The sequence below is a fragment of the Pseudophryne corroboree genome, chromosome 3 (assembly GCF_028390025.1).
Source record: "Pseudophryne corroboree isolate aPseCor3 chromosome 3, aPseCor3.hap2, whole genome shotgun sequence".
Lineage (NCBI taxonomy): Eukaryota > Metazoa > Chordata > Amphibia > Anura > Myobatrachidae > Pseudophryne > Pseudophryne corroboree.
Window position 1 is genome coordinate 163705647 of NC_086446.1, and position 21629 is coordinate 163727275.

Below are 21629 nucleotides of genomic sequence, written 5' to 3' on the forward strand. Positions count from 1 at the left end.
ACACACCCGAATCCGACAAAAAAAATTCGGTGAGGTTTTGCCAAAACGCGTTCGAACCCAAAACACGGCCGCGGAACCGAACCCAAAACCAAAACACAAAACCCGAAAAATTTCCGGTGCTCATCACTAGTTTCTTCTCAGCCTTCTTACACCTGGAATCTGTGCTTATAATTGACCAGTTGTTCTTAATCGACTTATCCACAATGTTTAATTTAGTGCTACAGCTTGTTTTAAAGATTAGACTATTCAATCCTTCTTTTTGCTTAGACATGAGGTGGATTATTATACAACTTCCGTGCCTTCTGTAGACATCTGCTCACATCACTGTTCTTATAACCCCGCTCAAGGAACCGCAGTCTGCATTCATCTAATTGGTGCTCAGCCCTCTCATCACTGGAGTTGTTTCTCAGAAACCTTAAAATTGTGAGACTGGCAAATTTGATTTTAATTTATCAGGATGGTGACTGGAAGCCCATAGTAATGTGTTGCGGTCCGTGGGTTTACAGAACAACGTGTACTCCAAAGTCGGTGAACTATTAAAAATTGTGACATCCAAAAAATTAATAGACAAACTGCTTACTGTAGCAGTAAAGCTTATAGGGTTATCGAGTCCATTGAGGTCATCAACCATTGAATTAAATGATTCAGTGGAACCTCTCCATATCAGGAAGAGGTCATCTATATATCTCTTGTACCATATCAAATGCTCAGCATATCTGGGAATAATATGTTACTTTTCATATGGCCATATATAGATTAGCGAACCCCAGAGCCAAATTAGAACCCATCACGGTCCCCGTGAGCTGCATAAAGTATTCATTCTGATACTGAAAATGATTATACAGATGGAGCCTCGCTCATCTTGGCTTCTCTGATGCGCCTAGGTGCACCAAGGTTTATGAGCATAAGCCCTTCATCTATTGTTCTCAGCTGCATTACAATACAGAGAGAACAATACAGCAGGGGATTAAGGTGGTCATTCAGAGTCGATCGCAGACAGCAACTGTTTGCTGCTGCTGCTGCTGCGATCAACTAGTACACGCCTATGGGGGAGTGTATTTTAGCTTAGCAGGGCTGCGATCGTTTGTGCAGCCCTGCTAAGCTAAAAAAAATTCAAGCAGAAGTAGACCAGCCTTTACCTATTTACCCTGTGCGTCGATCTCTGCGATGCTGGAGCCGGCTTTGACGTCAGACATCTGCATTCTGCTGGACACACCTGCGTTTTCCTTACCACTCCCCGAAAACGGTCTCCAACGGTCCGGATCCGCCTAGGTACGCCTACTTCTTGTCAATCTTCTATGCGGTTGGCTCTGCGACCGATTCCTTCGTTAGACGCATCGTAACCCGGCGACCCCTGACGCCGGGCAATGTCGCGCATGCGTATTGCGGCTGCCGCGCATGCGCATTCCGGACCCGTTCGCACCGCAGCGATAAACCGCTGCGTGCGAACGGGTCGGAATGACCCCCTAAGTCATTACAGCAGGGGATTAAGTCTGACTGCCCTGGCTCAGTTAATCCTATTAAAGGCCAAGATGAAGATAGCTCCATCTGTAGGTTAACACCAGTCTTATCAACTCCAATTTAAACTCTATGGGAGTCCCCGCATATGGTCCTGTAATTAAAGCATCTCATACCGCCGCAATCCCATCCTCGTGTGGGATCACGGTGTAGAGTGGACTCACATCGATTGTTGCCAACAGGCAGTCAGCGGGCATGTCCCCAACCAGAGCAGTACCCCTCAGAAAATCACCCATGTCACGGACATAGCTCCCCATCGCCTGCACACTGTTATGAACCACAAGCAGTGGTTCATGCCTGTTTTGCTTTCTGTTCATGAAGTTTATGTTATAGTTCTGTTTGCATGCCAGGATTTCTCTTGTACTTATTTAGAAGACTCTTGTTGGCCGCCGGTGGTGAGTCTGTGTAACTGCAGCCTGTTTTCTATGTGTTCAGCCTCACCTGTTAGATAATTTGGTCATTATGTGGTGAGTGTGTACTGCAGTCTGGCTCTTGTCTGTGTAGCCTCACCTGCCAGTATTTTGGCCATTACCTTGTGTCTGGCTTCCAGCCATCCTGATTGGGGCATGCTTCCCTTATTACCCAGCTAGCCCTGCAGTCCAGCGTCGGTGATAGAAGTTTGTTTTGGTACCTGTATATTTGAGTTCTTGGTTAGCTTCCTACAAGCTTGTTCCTGGTCCCTGTCAGCAGCTTCCAGTGGAGCCTGTCTTCCTGCCTCTGGTGTGTTCTTGCATCCAGCTTGTGCACTCCAGTGTTCTGTGTCCAGTTTCCAGAGTACAGTCTGAGGGATCGTTTACTGTTGTCCTCCGAGGTTGTCCTCCAGTGGAGTGGTCTGGTGTCCAAAGTCTCGGGGTTCTGGTCGTTTCCTGCACGCACCTTCCGTGGTGTCATGAGTAGCGGCTCGGCCATACCTTACGGCTGAAGCCGTGTTATTCTAATCATCTTGCCATTGTGTTTTCTGTGGAGGTTCTGCTACTGTTGTCTTTGCCGAATTACGACGGATTCATATTTGGCATTTGGGCAGCGTTACTTTGGTTACGGTTTTTCTTGGTGGCTGTGCCGCACATAAATTAGTTTATTAGTTTCTGTGGTTTCCCCTTTCGCTTTTGTGTCTGTCTTAGTTAGTTTTCCTCTTGTTCTCGCTCTGTCTCAGTTAACGCCTTGTCACCAACTAAGACTAAGTTACCCATTATCTCAGGCCAAAACATCATTACTTGTTAAAGGTCTATCCTTTGTTCCTACGAACAGGTTTAGACCATTTATACTGGTCTATTGAGCATTACAAGATGGGGAGACAGCTTAGACTACGTGAATTTTTTAATAATAAATCGATGAGCATAGTTCCCCATGAGATGGCATTACCTGATTCATTCAGGATATTTAAGAACCCAAGTACATTTGATCCTATATCCAATAATGCTAGTCTTAAGACGTTTTTGAGGATAGTTGATTCTGAGGTATCATGTGCCGACAATGATGTGAAAACACAATATTCCAATTTATCACATGAGGAATGGAAGGCACTAAAATACCTTAAGAACAACACCTCACTGGTAATCAGGAATGCTAATAAGGGTGGGGCGGTGGTCCTTCAGGATTTTGCCAAGTATGATCATGAAATTAGAGCACAGTTGGGCGATGTGAAAATATACTCTTTTGTTGAATTTAACCTAATTCCGCCGATTAAAAAAGAGGTAGATTCAGTATTACAAGTTGCCCTACAAAATGCATGGATTAATGAAGAGATTTTTTATTTTCTGAGTGTGAAATTTCCCATTTGTCCGGTGATCTATACCCTCCCTAAAGTGCATAAATCAATGAAAGATCCTCCAGGGAGGCCCATTATATTGGCCCGTGGGTCATTACTACAGCCTTTAGCCCACTTTGTGGATCACTATCGCCAACCCTGTGTGCAGGCGATGGGGAGCTATGTCCATGACACAGGTGATTTCCTGAGAGGTACTGCTCTGGTCGGGGACATGCCCGCTGACTGCCTGTTGGCAACAATGGATGTGAGTTCACTCAACACTGTGATCCCACATGAGGATGGGATTGCAGCGGTACGATATGCTTTAATTACAGGACCATATGTGGGGCTGCCCATTGAGTTTATATTGGATTTGATAAGGCTGGTGTTAACCTATAATCATTTTCAGTATCAGGATGAATACTTTATTCAGCTCACGGGGAACGCGATGGGTTCTAATTTGGCTCCGGGTACACTAATCTATATATGGCCAAATATGAAAATGAACATATTATTCCCAGATATGCTGAGCATTTGATATGGTACAAGAGATATATAGATGACCTCTTCCTGATATGGAGAGGTTCCACTGAATCAATTAATTCAATGGTTGATGACCTCAACGGATTCGATAACCCTATAAGCTTTACTGCTACAGTGAGCAGTTTGTCTATTAATTTTTTGGATGTCACAATTTTTAATAATTCACCGACTTTGGAGTACACATTGTTCCGTAAACCCACGGACCGCAACACATTATTGTGGGCTTCCAGTCACCATCCTGATAAATTAAAATCAAATTTGCCAGTCTCACAATTTTTAAGGGTTCTGAGAAACAACTCCAGTGATGAGAGGGCTGAGCACCAATTAGATGAATTCAGAATGCAGTTCCTTGAGCGGGGTTATAAGAACAGTGAAGTGAGCAGATGTCTACAGAAGGCACGGAAGTTGTCTAATAATCCACCTCATATGTCCAAATAAAAAGCAGGATCGAATCATCTAATCTTTAAGACAAGCTGCAGCACTAAATTAAACATTGTGGATAAGTTGATTAAGAACAACTGGTCCATCATTAAGTACAGATCCCAGGTTTAAGAAGGCTGAGAAGAAACCTCCCCTCTTGATCATAAGGCGTGGGAGCAGTCTGAAAGATATGCTGTTGAGACTGACCATGAGTCCTGAAAGCCCCCCAAGCACTATGTGGCTTAATAAATGTAATGGGTGTTTCAAGTGCCTCCAGTGTACGACCTGCAGATCGATAAGTGGTCCATATTTCTGCCATCCCCTATATGGAACGAAAATTCAATTGCGACACCATTTGACCTGTCTTCTGGACCATGTTGTCTATTACCTAACATGCAATTGTGGTAAGCTATACGTCAGCAAGACGATCAGGACATTAAGAGAATGAATGAACCAGCACCGTTCTTCTATTCATCTGGCATACGCAAGTGGCAAGACTGACAAGCCTGTTGCACTACATTTATTGCAAATGAAACATCAATTGTCCACACTACGGTGTATGATCACTGACTGGATTCCACTTTGGAAATGTGGGGGAGATAGGGGTACGCTCCTACTGAAGCGTGAAGCGTATTAGATCCATTTTCTTGGGACACTATCATCAAAGGGACTAAATAAACAGAATTCTTGAAATATTTTTTTTAAAAAATTTTTTGGTGTTTGGGGGATTTGCGTCTGTTGGGTCATCTTTCATGGTTCACCCATTGAAGCAGCCCCATGCGTGTATTTTCCATGCATAGTTGTATGTTTGTACATTTACATGTTGTATATGTAGTGTTCACTAATATGTATGTTTTTTTATGTACGGTTTATACCTTATGTTGAAATGGCGTGTGTAGCTACGTATACCGGGTCAGCTTTCGCAGCATGATTTACTATATGTAACGGTTTTTCCAGGGAGATTAGTGCATTATATGGCCTTTATGTAATATACTTGCGTATATATTCCAATGTGGGTTTAAATATGAATACTGCTGTATTGGCATATTTGCCCCATTCTGCATGACCATCATATCCGCACTGTGCGGGTCACGTCAACACCACTTCCGCCTTGTGCGTTCCATAGCGGGAACAACTGACAGGACATGACGCACACCGGCGGAAGTGGGTGCGTTCCAGCTGCAGCGGCGTGCGTTCCACTTGTGCATCACAGCCGCTTGTTAATGTATTTGGCAACTTAGATTATTTGTGAGGTAGTTTAATGGAACATGCCGATCATGTAATGGGGACCATGCCTGATAGTAGTTAATACTTTGTTCACACCGGGTATGCCTTGTTTGTGATACTAATTTAGTGATTGATCATGGGGCGTGGCTGGGCTGGTATATGTAGTTCCACAGGGACAGGCAGTTTGATTGTGACTTTGCCTGCTGTTACATTGGTCTTGACAAAGGTCCTCTGGGGGACCGAAACGTTGACCCTTAATATGCTGTCATCGTTGAAATGAGGTTGGATTAAAAGTATTTTCATTATTAAGGAGTCTGGTGAGTGCATCCTCTTCTACATGACTATATATATGTCAAATGTAGATACCATCAGGCCGAGGACTTGCATGGCTGAGTGAATTGACAGCTGAGGATGGTGAAGGGACCACTGTATTTTGTCCCTTAGCTTCGATATGTTGTTCATTGTTAGAAACAGTTGTTGATTTTGAGAGTTAGCAGGGCTCCCAGATGTACCATCCTTTGGGACGGTATGAGTAAGGACTTTTTCCAGTTGATAAGCCAACCGTGACTTTGTAGGAAGGCTATCGTTGTTTGTAATTTGCTGTGCAATACCTCCTGTGAACTGGCCTGGAGCAGTATATCGTTCAGATAAGGAAGTTTCCTGATTCCCTGACGATGCAGGTGTGCTGCCATGACTGCCATGACTTTTGTAAATATTCTGGGAGCTGTAGCCAGGCCAAATGGCAGCTGGAACTGATATTGTTTGTTTAGGATAGCAAACTTGTTCATGTGACAGCGGAATAGGTATATGCATATGCATCTTGTATGTCCAATGACATGAATCCCCCGGCTGCATTGCTAAAACTATAGAACGTAGGATTTCCAGGCGAAACTTGAAAACTTTCACAAATCTGTTCAGATTTTTGAGATTGAGAATACGTCTGCATGTCCCATTTGGCTTTGGTACAAGTAACAGGGACGAAACATAGCCCCTTCCTTTTTGAGCCTGAGGGACTGGCACTATTACTCCTGACTGAAGGAGCGATTGAACCACTTTTTGTAGTATCCAAGACTTTTCTATGTCTGATGGAATGCTTGTACGAAAATACTGCTGAGGGGGATGTCCTTTGAAAGAGATGGCATACCTGTGAGAGACTACCTTATGCAGCCAAGCGTCTGACGTGGTCTTGATCCAGACTTATGCGAAGTGAAAGAGTAGGCCTCGCACCCTGAGGTCCCCCAGGGGGTGTCATGTCCCGTCAGGCTGTGGGTTTATCATGTTTTGCTGGCAGTTGTCTTGCTACCCATGGCTGCTTAGTATTGGCTTAGTAGACTTTGAGGTATTTGATTGCCTAGGAAACGCTTGTCCTTCTGCTTTTCCTTGTGGGTGAAAGGTACGAAAATTTGAGCTCTTACACCGTGTTGTAGAAACTGAAAGGGTGAAAAGCTGTTTTGCCAGCCGCTAAGGATGCCACTATTTTATTTAGTTCTTCTCCAAACAGAACATCTCCTGTAAAGGGTAATACTTCCAGAGTTTTCTTGGAGTCTAAATCCGCTTTCCAAGACTGTAACCAAATAATGCACCTTGTAAGCACTGATGTTGCCAATGTTTTTGCTGCCAACACACCAGCATCAGATAGGGCTCACCCAATGTAAAAAGTTGCTTTCTTGATACAATCCAAATATATTCTGGACTCTTCTGCCAGTGAGGCATATGCCTAGGGGCGGCACATACTGGGGGCGGCAAAGCGGAGGAGCAGCACAGCAGTCATTCCCCCTCCTTGTGGTAGTTCTAAATATGGCGGGGCAGACGGGGTAGTCACCCCTGCCAGCACTATTTCAACTGCCCGCATCCCCATGCCAGCCTCCAGCTGCTTGCATTCCTCCCCCCGTCCACCCGCTTCCTGCTGGCTGAACCCCCTGCAGCTACTCACTTTCATTGGAAGAGCCAGGAGCCAAAGGACAGGAGCCAGTGCAGATGGTGCTGAGTGAGACACAATATGTATAAGCGGCTCTACCTGGTGTAATGTGTGTATGGCAGTGGTTCTCAAACTGTGTGCTGTGGCACCCTGGGGTGCCTCTGGACACTTGCAGGGTGCCCTGGGTTGATGATAGAAGACCTTCGGCGCACGCTGTCCCTGTTTCCAGCGGGGAAGGGGGGTACTAAAGGAAATGTTTTCCCTGGGCTACAAGGTTAACAACCAGCCCTGCCCATTCCCCCGCATCAGTGTAGCGGCACAGCAGCCCCCCCTTCCCCATATCAGTTGAGCGGCATGGCATTTCCTCCCCCACATTAGAGGAGTGTCATGACAGTCCCCCACCCCTCGCATCAGAGCAGCAGCGGATGGAGGGCGGACAAACAGGCAAGTAGGGAGGAATGGGGGGGATTTGGATGTTCGGCGGCCAATATCATTGTGGTTGGGAGGGGGTTGGCCAATATCATTGTGCCTAGGGGCGGGCTGACCCCTAAATCCAGCTCTGTCTTCTGCTATAACTAGAAGCAATTCCTTATCTACTGCCTGCAACCAAGATTCAGTAGCTTTTGCTGCCCATGAGGCTACTACTGTAGGCCTATATACAGCACTCGTCAGTGAAAAGATAGACTTGAGACAATTTTCAAAGCGTCTATCTGTGGGATCCTTTAATGATGAAATGGTTGTGATAGACAAGGTAGATGTTTTTACCAACTGTGTGATATGAGAATCCACTGGAGGAAGAGTCTCCCACCTAGCCTTATCCTCCAAAGGGATAGGATAGCGAGATTAGAGTTGTTTATACAGGGGAAACTTTTTAACAGGGGTATTCCAATGTTCCTAATTTCCAGCAAATGGTCAGAATGAGGAAATTCTGATCCGATTATTTTCTGTCGTTTAAATACATGAGGTGCATCTTCAGATAACTGAAGGATCTGTTTAATTGCACCTATTAATGCCAGTACAACGACAGTAATAGAAGCCTCCTCCTCTGCTACACATGAATCCATGACAGAGAGAGTATTCTCTTCACCTTCCTCCTCAGATGACTCATTGGAGTCTGATATAATAGTCGACTGAGAGGAAGATGTAATATTTCTAGTTAATCTAGAATGCTAATTGTTCCCTGGCAACATCTTTTGAAAATCTATAGATGTCTGTGCCAGACTTTGAACTGAACTTGCCAGAGTTTCTGCCCAGGGTGAATTTCTATCTGGGGCTGGTACTGGCATAGGAGGACCCATGGCTGATGTAAGTCTGTCCACTAGGGTACTCAATAACTGTGTAAAGGAAGGTACAGGAGTAGTTGACTGACCAGGCGGTGTATAACACTTAACACACATTCCATCTTGTACAACTTCCTGTGCAGATAACTCCACAGAGTACACAGGGCCAGCTCCAGGCCTACTAGCACCCTGTGCGCAAAATTCTGAAGTGCCCCCCCCCCCCCCCCCCCCGAAGGGCCTCACAACTTTTTATTGTCAAACTACAAATATATATATTCACCCCCTCTTCTACACACACAATTAGCAGCCTTACACATGATGTCCACAGTAGTGTTCCTTACACATAATGTCCCCAGTATAGTGTCAGATACACATAACGTTCCAGTATAGTGCCAGATACACATAATGACCCCAGTAGAGTGCCAGATACACATAATAACCGCAGTAGTGCAGTGTCAGATAAACATATGCCCCAATAGTGCCAGATACACATATGCCCCCAGTAGTGTAGTGCCAGATACACATAATGGGGGTAATTCCAAGTTGATCGCAGCAGGAATTTTTTTTAGCAGTTGGGCAAAACCATGTGCACTGCAGGGGAGGCAGATATAACATGTGCAGAGAGAGTTAGATTTGGGTGGGTTATTTTATTTCTGTGCAGGGTAAATACTGGCTGCTTTATTTTTACACTGCAAATTAGATTGCAGATTGAACACACCACACCCAAATCTAACTCTCACTGCACATGTTAAATCTGCCTCCCCTGCAGTGCACATGGTTTTGCCCAACTGCTAAAAAAAATCCTGCTGCTATCAACTTGGAATTAACCCCAATATGCCCCCACAGAGCCAGATACATATAAAATGCCCCCAGTAGTGCCAGATACACATAATATGCCCCCAGTAGTACCAGATACACATAATATGCCCCCCAGTAGTGCCAGATACTTATAATATGCCCCCAGTAGTGCCAGATATACATAATATGCCTCCAGTAGTGTCAGATACACATAATATGCCTCCAAAGTGCCAGATACAAATAATATTTACCCAGTAATGCCAGATACAGATGCCCCCAGTAGTGACAGATACACATAATATGCCCCCAGTAGTGCCAGATACAAATAATATGCCCCCAGTAGTGCCATATACACATAATATGCCCCCAGTAGTGCCAGATACACATAATATGCCCCCAGTAGTGCCAGATACACATTATATGCCCCCACAGTGCCAGAGGCACATAATATGCCTCCACAGTGCCAGATGCACATAATATGCCCCCAGTATTGCCAGATACACATAATATGCCCCCAGTAGTGTCAGATACACATAATATGCCCCCACAGTGCCAGATACACATAATATGCCCCCCCAGTAGTGCCAGATACACATAATATGCCCCCAGATACACAGATGTCCCACAGTGCCAGATACACATATTTACCCAGTAGTGCCAGATACACAGATGCCCCCAGTAGTGACAGATACACATAATATGCCCCCACAGTGCATAATACACATAATATGCCCCCACAGTGCATAATACACATAATATGCCCCCACAGTGCAAGATACACATAATATGCCCCCAGTAGTGCCAGATACACATAATATGCCCCCAGTAGTGCCAGATACACATAATATATGACTGTGTGCTGTGACAGGATGCTGTGGAGTACAAGACGCGACCCGGAACTGAAAGTGACAGGTGCCAGGTGCTCGTGCGGGAGGTGCATGGGCAGGAAAGGAGGTATTGGGAGCTGGGAGAAAGGAGCAGATCTAGGAGCGGAAGCAGCAGGAGCGGGGACGGAGAAAGGAGCTGGAAGGGGGTGCGGGACGGAGGTGGCCGGGAGTGAGTCCAGGACTGAGGTGCCGTTGTCAGGGCACAAGCATTATGGAGGTGCCGGGAGCAGGAAGCCAGGTGCACGTGGTCAGGGGAAACAGAGAGCAGAAGCTAGGTGCTGCTGCAGGAGGTCCAGGAACTCCCGGACAAGCAAGTATCATCACTGTATACACTGTCACACATTCCACAGTTATACATGGTTACACATTCCTTTGTATTATCAATTACTGTTCTGTTGTGAATATTGTTTCTCTTCACAGCTAGGCTACAGCTAGGCTATAGTACCTATTGTATTGCATAGTTTGTGCTGTTTTTCTGAAGGTAACAGGGAGTTAAGAGTTTACAAAAAATGAGTTGAGCCATGATTGAGAATCTCACTCAGTGCATGTCATACAAGATTTATGCGCACTGGAGCAGACGCCCCAGTGTGAATACATCTGTGTGAGGTTTCTGCGAATGGCTGACCTAGAAGCCCGGGTAACTGATCTAGAGCAAACTCTTGCAAGACCGAGAGATAGTAACAATCTCGAGCAAAGTTTAGATAGAACGGTGGATGAGTTGCAGGGTAGACTGGTACATGAGGATGAACAGATAGCCGGCTGGGTCACAGTTAGAAGGAAAAAGAAAAAGAGGGGGAGTCAGGACATCTCTGAACTACCAAACCCCAACAAATTCATCCGATTACATGAAGATTATGTGGATGGCAGTGAAGAAATGATGGAGCTGGAGGAGACTGTTACCTCTAGCAACCGGAGAAGCGGTCCGTCCGGCACAGATGGGATGAAAGAAAGTGAGGTACCTAGTCAGATTGTGGTGGTAGGGAATTCTATTATCAGGAAGACAGACAGGGCAATCTGCTACCGTGGCTGCGATCGCCGTACAGTCTGTTGTCTCTCGAGTGCTCGGGTATAACACATTGCAGTCTGGGTAGAAAGATTGTTGGGCGGGTCTGGTAACGGCCCGGCGATTTTGGTGCACGTTGGCACCAACGACAAAGTTGGTGGTAGGTGGGATGTGCTAAAGAAAGATTATAGGGACTTCAGCCAGAAACATCTAAGGTAATATTCTCTGAAATATTACCAGTGCCATGCACTAGCCCAGGGAGGCAGTGGAAGATTAAGGAGGTAAATGTGTAGCTTAGAGACTGATGTAGGAAAGAGGATTTTGGGTTCCTGGAAGACTGGGCGGACTTCTCAGTCAGGTGCCATCTTTTTTGTCGCAATGGTTTGCACCTGAATGAGGAGGGGGCAGCAGTGCTGGGGGGAAGGATAGTTAGAAGACTGGAGATTTTAAACTAGGTGCCTGGGGGAGGGTTTAGATAGAAACTACAGGTCAAGCAGTGAGAATAGTAAGGATGGAGGTAGTGAGCTGAATGGGGGTAGAGAAGGGGTGAGGGAAAGAGCAGCCGGCAAGGGTATTACCAAAACACTAATTAACGATAAATATGGATCACCCAGGGACGGATTAACAATGGGGCTAATGGAGCTGCAGCTCCATGCCCACACTCCAAATAGGCCCACCACATCTGCAGAGCTCTGCGCTGCAGTAGACAGGAAAAATTGTTTCCTTCTACTGCACTGCAGCCTACAGTATCATAGGCCCCGCCCGCTCAACACTGCCCCACCCACCCAACTGCCGCAACGCCGGAGGATCAAATGCCGCCGCCAGCATAGATGTTTTGCATATGATGGCAGCGCAGTGGGAGGCTCTACTAACCCACCCTGTGCCGCATAAGCATGGTGGCGTCAGTCACATGACACATCAGGAAGGTACAGCCCCGACAGACTCCGGGTCTTCAACACAGCAAGGCAGTGACATATCTGTGTTTCTATGCTGCTCCGTGAAGGCGGCACAGCGTCTGATGAGCCTCCTGACTGCAGCAACAGAGGTGAGGCATCATCAGACATGTATCCAGTGGCGGATTCAGAGGAGGGGGGGAGGGGGGGTAGAGGCAGGGCACCAAGGCACACGCCGCCCCTGCCGTTTAAGAGTTTTTTTTATTTTATATATTTAGCTGCAGCAAGCTAGCGATATACCCGGCTGGGCCGCCTGGAAGATAGCCAGCCTGTCCACCAGTCAGCAGGAAGATGCTGCTGGCTGTTAGTCAGTGTCACCCAGTGCCTGTCAGCCCTCCCCTACATGATCATGCCAACTCCGCCTCCCTCATTCTGCTGTGCGGCCTCAGCAGCTTGATCACGGCTCCGTGCACACAAATCTCACTGTGCGCAGTGAAGAGGAGCCATTCTGAAAGCCTTCAATCGTAGGCATGACGGGACCAGATGCTCAGCCAGCAGCCACAAGCCCTGCAGGACAGGCATACCCAAGCTTTCTTCTGTGTGTAATTATGGTGAGTAGGCAGCGAACAGTCACACCTCTAACCCGCAGCAGCACAACTCCACAAACAGGTTGTAACTTTAAGCACTAGGGAGAGGGAGCAGGAGGGGGAAGGGGAGTTGGTGACTAGGCTGCTGTTAAGGGGCTGGCCCTCAGCACCAAACTTCGGCAGTAGCAGACAGCCCACAGCTACCACCTCAACCTCCCACTTCCTCCATGCACACTGCAGAGGGTGGCAGCCTGCTCACCCACAATGAGAACAGTGGCCTGGACACCACAGGGTGCTCCATGCCACCCACTATCTCCTTGTCACCCCCTGCCTCTCCCTGTCTCCCCTGCTTCTCCTGTCATCTGCCTAGATGTCACCCACTATCTCCCTGTCACCCCCTGCTTCTCCTGTCACCCACTATTTCCCATCCCCCTCTTCTCCTGTCACCTACTGCCTGGATGTCACCCTCTATCTTCCTGTCACCCACTATCTACTTGTCACCCTACTTCTCCTGTCACCCACTGCCTACCCAGTCACCCACTATCTCCCTGTCACCATCTACCTCTCCCTGTTACCCTCTGCCTCTCCCTGTCACCCCTGCTTCTGCTGTCACCCACTTCCTACCCAGTCACCCACTATCTCCCTGTCACCTATGCTTCTTCTGTCACCCATATCTCCCTGTCACCCTCTGCCTCTCCCTGTCACCCACTACCTCACCCTCTGCCTCTTCTATACTTCACTGTCTCCTTATCATCCTCTCCAGTAACCCTCTGCCTCACCAAGGCATCACACTCTCCTTGGCACCCTCTGCTTCTCCCTATCACTTGCTACCTTTCCCCATCACCTTCTCCTTGTCACCCACTGCCTTTTCCCATTACCCTTTCTTGTCACCCACTGCCTCCCCATTACACCTCCCTCCTGTCATCCTCTACTTCACCCACTTCCTCCCCTTGTCACCCATTCCATGGTGTCACACACTACCTACCCATGTCACCCATTCCCTGGTGTCACCATCTGTCTCTCCCTGTCACTCACTGCCTCTTCATCTCCAACTATCTCTACCCGTCACCCACTGCTTCACCCACTTCCACTCCCCAGCGTCACTATCTCCCTACCACCCTCTCTCTCCTAAAACCTTCTGCTTATCCAAAGCATCACCCTTTCCCCGTCATACGAATACAGCATTCCCTTTGAGGTTACGCCCATATTTGCAAGGCCACGCCTAGTTCCCCAGGAGCGCACGTACCTTCTGAGCTCACAAATAACACCCCTGTCATGGTTCCCCCCTCCCCTCCCCATGTTCTGGATCTGCCCTTGACTGTACCTGCTGGCTGCTGCTCCAGCTTCTAAGTAATGTGGTATGCTGGGCAGCAGGGCAGGCTGAGGTGCTGTTTGTTAAAGATACAACAGATATATATTTTCTAGTCCAAATATAATATTCATAATAAACAAAAAGTATGTATATAAAATATATAGCTATATGTATAGTATGTATATTATAATATATTATAGACTGGAAGCAGGGAGTGAGAGGACCAGGGGTTGAGCAAGGAATAGAGAGCGTGAGAGGTGCAGAGGTTCCTTACCCTCAGTCCAGTCTCCGGAAGCGGCGGTACAGTGTCTCCGCCGTTCATTGTGATGGTGCCAGCTAGTCAGGCAGGCAATCACTGTGGGAGCAGGGGGGAAGGGGCACCCACCACAGACCACAGGGGAGCGGTGAGCGGCAGGTACAAGGGAACACCAGGCGGCAAGGAGGAGGATCAATTGCGGAAGGCTGACGGACGCCCTTAGGAGCAGGCTGTGAGAGCACATTTTATATGAAAGCAATAATGGGGTTTCTGACTGTTTGCGACCTTTTGCCTTGGGGATACGGTCATTAGGCCGACAACACTTAGGTTGACAGTCATTAGGTCGACCACTATTGGTCAACATGCACTAGGTCGACATGGAAAAAGGTTGACACGTTTTTCAAAAAAAAAAAATATATTTTTTTAAACTTTTTCATACTTTACGATCCATGTGGACTACAATTGGGAAAAGTAACCTGTGCCAAGTGCAGCGGTAATGGAGCGAGGCACCTTGCCCGAAGCATGGTGAGCCATGCGAGGGGACACAGTGAAAACAACACAAAAAAATCTCATGTTGACCTTTTTACATGTTGACCTTGTTAATGTCGTCCTAATGATTGTGTTGACATATTTCAGGTGTCGACCTAGTCCCTGTCAACCAATAGTGGTCGACCTAATGACTGTCACCCTATGACCCATACCCTTGCCTTGTTAGACATAACTGCAAAATTTGTGTCGCACTCACACACTTTTATGGCAACAGTAACTGTATAACCAATTTAGTATGTGACAAAAGGCAGCAATTTAACTGCTGCTCAAAATAAACCTGAAAGCACCTGTCTCACAGGGTATAAAGAAAAGTAATAGCAATAAATATATAAATATATACATATAGCATAATTAAAGAAAAATCAGACAGCAGAACTAGCACATACAATGCAGATAGGGTGGTCTTCAGTATGCCGGCTGTCGGGATCCCGGCGCACAGTATACCGGCGCCGGAATCCCGACAGCCGGCATATCGACACTTTATCTCATTCTTGGGGTCCACGACCCGTCCCCCCTGGAGGGAGAATAAATAGCGTGGCGCGTGTACCGTAGCGCGCCACCGTGCCCGCAGCGTGGTGAGCGCAGCAAGCCCGCAAGGGGCTCATTTGCACTCGCCATGCTGTCAGTATGCCGGCGTTCGGGATTCCGGCGCCGGTATGCTGGTCGCCAGGAGCCCAGCCGCCGGCATACAATACTACACCCACGCAGATAAATACACAATAATATAACTGCAATGAGCACTTGAATCAACTACTTAGCCTGTTTTTGAAAGCATGCTATAGATGGATGCCCTGGTCTCTGGGGGAAGAAGGGAGTGTTTTTACAGCTCAAGGGTGGGAAATCTGCAGTAGACTGACACCCAAAGAAGAGGGAGGGGCTACAGGTTAAGCGCAACCTCCCCTTGCTGGTCTTCCACTACAGGTACTAAAGGCCTTTATAAATTTAGGGTATACATTATATACACTGTGCATTATATGCCCCGGTGGGCTAGTGGAATCCCTGATTGGAGCCAGTGTCTACCTGCCCCCATATGCCAGCCAGTTTCTACCTGGGCACTTCTTACTAGTGATGAGCGGGTTCGGTTCCTCGGAAACCGAACCCCCCCGAACTTCAGCCATTTTACACGGGTCCGAGGCATACTCGGATGCTCCCGTATGGCTCGGTTAACCCGAGCACGCCCGAACGTCATCATCCCGCTGTCGGATTCTCGCGAGATTCGGATTCTATATAAGGAGCCGCGCGTCGCCGCCATTTTCAAACGTGCATTGGAAATGTTAGGGAGAGGACGTGGCTGGCGTCCTCTCCGTTTATTAATGTTGCTGCAAATATTTGTGCTTATTGCTTAATTGTGGGGACTGGGGAGCAGCTGTATTATATAGGAGTACAGTGCAGACTTTTGCTGATCAGTGACCACCAGTTTTATCCGTTCTCTGCCTGAAAAACGCTCCATATCTGTGCTCAGTGTGCTGCATATATCTGTGCTCACACTGCTTTATTGTGTGGACTGGGGACCAGCAGTATTATATAGGAGGAGTACAGTGCAGAGTTTTGCTGACCAGTGACCACCAGTTTTATCCGTTCTCTGCCTGCAAAACGCTCCATATCTGTGCTCAGTGTGCTGCATATATCTGTGCTCACACTGCTTTATTGTGGGGACTGGGGACCAGCAGTATTATATAGGAGGAGTACAGTGCAGAGTTTTGCTGACCAGTGACCACCAGTATTATACGTTCTCTGCCTGAAAAACGCTCCATATCTGTGCTCAGTGTGCTGCATATATCTGTGCTCACACTGCTTTATTGTGGGGACTGGGGACCAGCAGTATTATATAGGAGGAGTACAGTGCAGAGTTTTGCTGACCAGTGACCACCAGTATACGTTGTCTGCCTGAAAAACGCTCCATATCTGTGCTCAGTGTGCTGCATATATCTGTGCTCACACTGCTTTATTGTGGGGACTGGGGACCAGCAGTATTATATAGGAGGAGTACAGTGCAGAGTTTTGCGGACAGTGACCACCAGTATATACAGCAGTACGGTACGGAAGGCCACTGCTCTACCTACCTCTGTGTCGTCAAGTATACTATCCATCTAGATTCTATACCTGTGGTGCATTTTAGTTTTGCAGTTTGCTGACAGTGACCACCAGTATATATAGCAGTACGGTACGGAAGGCCACTGCTTTACCTACCTCTGTGTCGTCAAGTATACTATCCATCTAGATTCTATACCTGTGGTGCATTTTAGTTTTGCAGTTTGCTGACAGTGACCACCAGTATATATAGCAGTACGGTACGGAAGGCCACTGCTCTACCTACCTCTGTGTCGTCAAGTATACTATCCATCTAGATTCTATACCTGTGGTGCATTTTAGTTTTGCAGTTTGCTGACAGTGACCACCAGTATATATAGCAGTACGGTACGGAAGGCCACTGCTCTACCTACCTCTGTGTCGTCAAGTATACTATACATCTAGATTCTATACCTGTGGTGCATTTTAGTTTTGCAGTTTGCTGACAGTGACCACCAGTATATATAGCAGTATGGTACGGAAGGCCACTGCTCTACCTACCTCTGTGTCGTCAAGTATGCTATCCATCTAGATTCTATACCTGTGGTGCATTTTAGTTTTGCAGTTTGCTGACAGTGACCACCAGTATATATAGCAGTACGGTACGGAAGGCCACTGCTCTACCTACCTCTGTGTCGTCAAGTATACTATCCATCTAGATTCTATACCTGTGGTGCATTTTAGTTTTGCAGTTTGCTGACAGTGACCACCAGTATATATAGCAGTACGGTACGGAAGGCCACTGCTCTACCTACCTCTGTGTCGTCAAGTATACTATCCATCTAGATTCTATACCTGTGGTGCATTTTAGTTTTGCAGTTTGCTGACAGTGACCACCAGTATATATAGCAGTACGGTACGGAAGGCCACTGCTCTACCTACCTCTGTGTCGTCAATTATACTATCCATCTAGATTCTATACCTGTGGTGCATTTTAGTTTTGCAGTTTGCTGACAGTGACCACCAGTATATATAGCAGTACGGTACGGAAGGCCACTGCTCTACCTACCTCTGTGTCGTCAAGTATACTATCCATCCATACCTGTGGTGCATTTCAGTTGTGCGCAGTATATATAGTAGTAGGCCATTGCTATTGATACTGGCATATAATTCCACACATTAAAAAATGGAGAACAGAAATGTGGAGGTTAAAATAGGGAAAGATCAAGATCCACTTCCACCTCGTGCTGAAGCAGCTGCCACTAGTCATGGCCGAGACGATGAAATGCCATCAACGTCGTCTGCCAAGGCCGATGGCCAATGTCATAGTAGAGAGCATGTAAAATCCAAAAACAAAAGTTCAGTAAAATGACCCAAAAATCAAAATTGAAAGCGTCTGATGAGAAGCGTAAACTTGCCAATATGCCATTTACGACACGGAGTGGCAAGGAACGGCTGAGGCCCTGGCCTATGTTCATGGCTAGTGGTTCAGATTCACATGAGGATGGAAGCACTCATCCTCTCGCTAGAAAAATGAAAAGACTTAAGCTGGCAAAAGCACAGCAAAGAACTGTGCGTTCTTCTAAATCACAAATCCTTAAGGAGAGTCCAATTGTGTCGGTTGCGATGCCTGACCTTCCCAACACTGGACGGGAAGAGCTTGCACCTTCCACCATTTGCACGCCCCCTGCAAGTGCTGGAAGGAGCCGCAGTCCAGTTCCTGATAGTCAAATTGAAGATGTCACTGTTGAAGTACACCAGGATGAGGATATGGGTGTTGCTGGCGCTGGGGAGGAAATTGACAAGGAAGATTCTGATGGTGAGGTGGTTTGTTTAAGTCAGGCACCCGGGGAGACACCTGTTGTCCGTGGGACGAATATGGCCATTGACATGCCTGGTCAAAATACAAAAAAAATCACCTCTTCGGTGTGGAATTATTTCAACACAAATGCGGACAACAGGTGTCAAGCCGTGTGTTGCCTTTGTCAAGCTGTAATAAGTAGGGGTAAGGACGTTAACCACCTAGGAACATCCTCCCTTATACGTCACCTGGACCGCATTCATCAGAAGTCAGTGACAAGTTCAAATACTTTGGATGACAGCGGAAGCAGTCCACTGACCACTAAATCCCTTCCTCTTGTAACCAAGCTCCTGCAAACCACACCACCAACTCCCTCAGTGTCAATTTCCACCTTACACAGGAAAGCCAATAGTCCTGCAGGCCATGTCACTGGCAAGTCTGACGAGTCCTCTCCTGCCTGGGATTCCTCCGATGCATCCTTGAGTGTAACGCCTACTGCTGCTGGCGCTGCTGTTGTTGCTGCTGGGAGTCATTCGTCATCCCAGAGGGGAAGTCGGAAGACCACTTGTACTACTTCCAGTAAGAAATTGACTGTCCAACAGTACTTTGCGAGGAAGATGAAATATCACAGCAGTCATCCTGCGGATAACTCAGGTCTTGTCAGCCTGGGTGGTGAGAAACGTGTGTCCGGTATCCACCGTTAATTCACAGGCAACTAGAGACTTGATTGAGGTACTGTGTCCCCAGTACCAAATACCATCTAGGTTCCATTTCTCTAGGCAGGCGATACCGAAAATTTACACAGACGTCAGAAAAGAGTCACCAGTGTCCAAAAAAATGCAGTTGTACCCAATATCCACTTAACCACGGACATGTGGACAAGTGGAGCAGGGCAGACTCAGGACTATATGACTGTGACAGCCCACTGGGTAGATGTATTGCCTCCCGCAGCAAGAACAGCAGCGGTGGCACCAGTAGCAGCATCTCGCAAACGCCAACTCGTTCCTAGGCAGGCTACGCTTTGTATCACCGCTTTCCATAAGAGCAGTGCCGTTTCTAGCGGCGGGCGAGCCGTGCAATCGCACGGGGCGCCCGCCGTGGCACTTTGTGACTCCTTATCTCCTCTCCCGAGCGCTCCTGCTCGGGGGGCGGAGTTTCGCGGAATGACGCGTTTGCGTCATGATGTCACGACGCATACGCGTCATTCCGCGAAACTCCGCCCCCCGAGCAGGAGCGCTCGGGGAGAGGAGATAAGGAGATACGCATGGAAGGAGGAGGCGGCCGGCGCGAGGGACGTGAGGCGGCGGGACCGAGGAGCGGGAAGATGTAAGTATCCTCTCTCTCTTTCTCCCTCTTCTTCCCCCCCCACTTGAAACCTGACTGCCGCACTGTGTAAAATGGGGACACCTGCCTATGGGGATACATGCCTGCCGCACTGTATAAAATGGGGACACCTGCATATGGGGTTGCCTGCCGCACTGTATAAAATGGGGACACCTGCATATGGGGTTGCCTGCTGCACTGTATAAAATGGGGACACCTGCATATGGGGTTGCCTGCTGCACTGTATAAAATGGGGACACCTGCCTATGGGGTTGCCTGCCGCACTGTATAAAATGGGGACACCTGCATATGGGGTTGCCTGCCGCACTGTGAAAATGGGGACACCTGCATATGGGGTTGCCTGCCGCACTGTATAAAATGGGGACACCTGCCTATGGGGATGCCTGCCGCACTGTATAAAATGGGGACACCTGCCTATGGGGTTGCCTGCCGCACTGTATAAAATGGGGACACCTGCCTATGGGGTTGCCTGCCGCACTGTATAAAATGGGGACACCTGCCTATGGGGTTGCCTGCCGCACTGTATAAAATGGGGACACCTGCCTATGGGGTTGCCTGCCGCACTGTGTAAAATGGGGACACCTGCCTGCTGCACTGTGTAAAATGGGGACACCTGCCTGCCGCACTGTGTAAAATGGGGACACCTGCCTGCCGGACTGTGTAAAATGGGGACACCTGCCTGCCGGACTGTGTAAAATGGGGACACCTGCCTGCCGCACTGTGTAAAATGGGGATACCTGCCTGCCACACTGTGTAAAATGGGGGCACCTGTCTGCGTACTGTGTAAAATGGTGATATCTGCCTGCCGCACTGTGTAAAATGGGGATACCTGCCTACCGTACTGTGTAAAATGGGGATACCTGCCTACCGTACTGTGTAAAATGGGGATACCTGCCTATCGCACTTTGTAAAATGGGGACACCTGCCTGCCGCGCTGTGTAAAATGGGGACACCTGCCTGTCGCGCTGTGTAATATGGGGACACGTGCCTGCCGTAATGTGTAAAAAGGGGACTTTTTTTATTTTTATTTTTTTTCCCCTGTGGTGGGTGTGATGATATCAGACGAGGCTGCGCGCACTTTAATGAGACCACACCCATTTTAATCAGGCCACACACCCTCGTCGGGAGCGCGCATGCTTTTTCTTTTTACGGCTATATGGGGGGGGGGGCGCATTTTGAAATCTCGCACTGGGAGCCAAATTGTCTAGAAACGGCCCTGCATAAGAGGCACACAGCTGACAACCTCTTACGGACACTGAGGAACATCATCGCAGAATGGCTTACCCCAATTGGACTCTCCTGGGGATTTGTGACATCGGACAACGCCACCAATATTGTGCGTGCATTACATCTGGGCAAATTCCAGCACGTCCCATGTTTTGCACATACATTGAATTTGGTGGTGCAGAATTATTTAAAAACGACAGGGGCGTGCAAGAGATGCTGTCGGTGGCCCGAAGAATTGCGGGCCACTTTCGGTATTCAGCCACCGCGTGCCAAAGACTGGAGCATCAGCAAAAAGTCCTGAACCTGCCC